The sequence below is a fragment of the Colobus angolensis genome, unplaced genomic scaffold (assembly GCF_000951035.1).
Source record: "Colobus angolensis palliatus isolate OR3802 unplaced genomic scaffold, Cang.pa_1.0 Scaffold370, whole genome shotgun sequence".
Classification (NCBI taxonomy): Eukaryota; Metazoa; Chordata; class Mammalia; order Primates; family Cercopithecidae; genus Colobus; species Colobus angolensis.
In genome coordinates this window covers 1,740,885-1,742,451 of record NW_012117044.1, presented here as the reverse complement: position 1 = coordinate 1,742,451, position 1,567 = coordinate 1,740,885, and the positions used below count along the sequence as shown (strand labels likewise).

The 1,567-nt window shown below is 48.7% G+C and overlaps 1 pseudogene across 1 annotated transcript; it reads left to right on the top strand.

Annotated features, from left to right (window-relative positions):
• The first annotated feature begins 636 nt into the window (after window positions 1-636).
• LOC105520186 lies at window positions 637-1,200 on the top strand (annotated as a pseudogene). Its single transcript, XR_001003082.1, has one exon. The product of XR_001003082.1 is annotated as an NEDD8 pseudogene (transcript).
• The last annotated feature ends 367 nt before the right edge of the window (window positions 1,201-1,567 follow it).

Genomic DNA, 1,567 nt, shown 5'->3' with positions numbered 1-1,567 from the left:
TTTTAAATATACTTGAAAGCTGATTATCTATGAGCTGATGGCAAGTTTTTTTGTTTTTGTTTTTGTTTTTTAAAGACAGAGTGTCATTCTGTCACCCAGGATGGAGTGCAGTGGTGCAGTCATAGCTCACTGCAGTCTCGACCTCCCAGGCTCAAATAATCCTTCCACCTCAAGCACCTGAGTATCTGGGACCACAGGCGCACACCACCACAGCTGTCTAATTTTATTTTATTTTTTTATTTTTTAAGAGATGGGAGTCTCACTATGTTGCCCAGGCTGGTCTGGAGCTCCTGGGTTCAAGCGATCCTCCCACCTTGGCCTCCCAAAGTGCTGGGATTACAGGTACGAGCCACCATGCCTAGCTCCAGTTGCAAGATTTTATTAAAATTTGTATAGGCCAAAAATTTAGAGGTTAAAAGACCCTCCTGAGGAAGCTAAATAAAGTGCAGACAGGTACACAGTTGAACTCCATAGGCTCAAAGAAAACAGTGCCTGGCAGAAGATGCCAGCGCAGTTACAACAGGAAGCTCCGTGCCATAGGGAGCAGACTCCTGAGTGAGAACTTCTGGAGCGTCTGTTCTAGAAGCCCTGCCTTACAGAAGGGATGATATGAAATTGTGAGCAATAGTGGCAGCGGCAACCAGAGCGGTAGGAGCAGCAATTTATCCATGTGCAGCCCCAAACTGGAAAGAAGATGCTAATTAAAGTGAAGACGCTGACCGGAAAGGAGATTGAGATTGACATTGAACCTACAGACAAGGTGGAGCGGATCAAGGAGCGTGTGGAAGAGAAAGAGGGAATCCCCCCACAACAGCAGAGGCTCATCTACAGTGGCAAACAGATGAATGATGAGAAGACAGCAGCTGATTACAAGATTTTAGGTGGTTTAGTCCTTCACCTGGTGTTGGCTCTGAGAGGAGGAGGTGGTCTTAGGCAGTGACGGACCCTCCATTTTACCTCCGTACCGTGTCGCTCATGATGAGGCATCATATATCCTCTCACTCTCTGGGACACCAGAGCCACTGCCCCCTCCCCTGGATGCCCAGTATTGTACATCTACTGGTGGGAGACTGTGAGGACCCCAGGATTCAGTATTCCTGGCCCAGAGGGCCCTTGCTGGCTATTGGGTGTTAGTTTGCAGTCCTGTGTGCTTCCCTCTCTTATGTCTGTGTCCCTGGTTGTCAATAAAATATTTCCTGGTCTCCTGGAAAAGAAAAAAAAAAAGAAATTGTGAGCAGTTTCAGCTGTAGGCAGCAGAAACTTGGCCCAACACCAGACAGAAAAGATAAAACATCAGAGGAGAGAGGGGACAGATGTCACCCAGACAAATTCTTTTTTAACAAGGGTTGAAAAAGGAGGCGGCTAGTTCCCATGCAGTGTGAGCCATGGGTGGTGGGCAGGATCACAGCACACTGCACAAGGCAGAGGCGAGACGTGAGAATAAATGCAAGCCCTTGCTGGGAGCTTCCTTGACCCGATCAGTCGCAGGCCGGGGCACTAGCAACAGAGGCAGACTGCATATGGACCCTCACATGCCCACTCCACAGCTCTGTCACAGGCCTCTGCC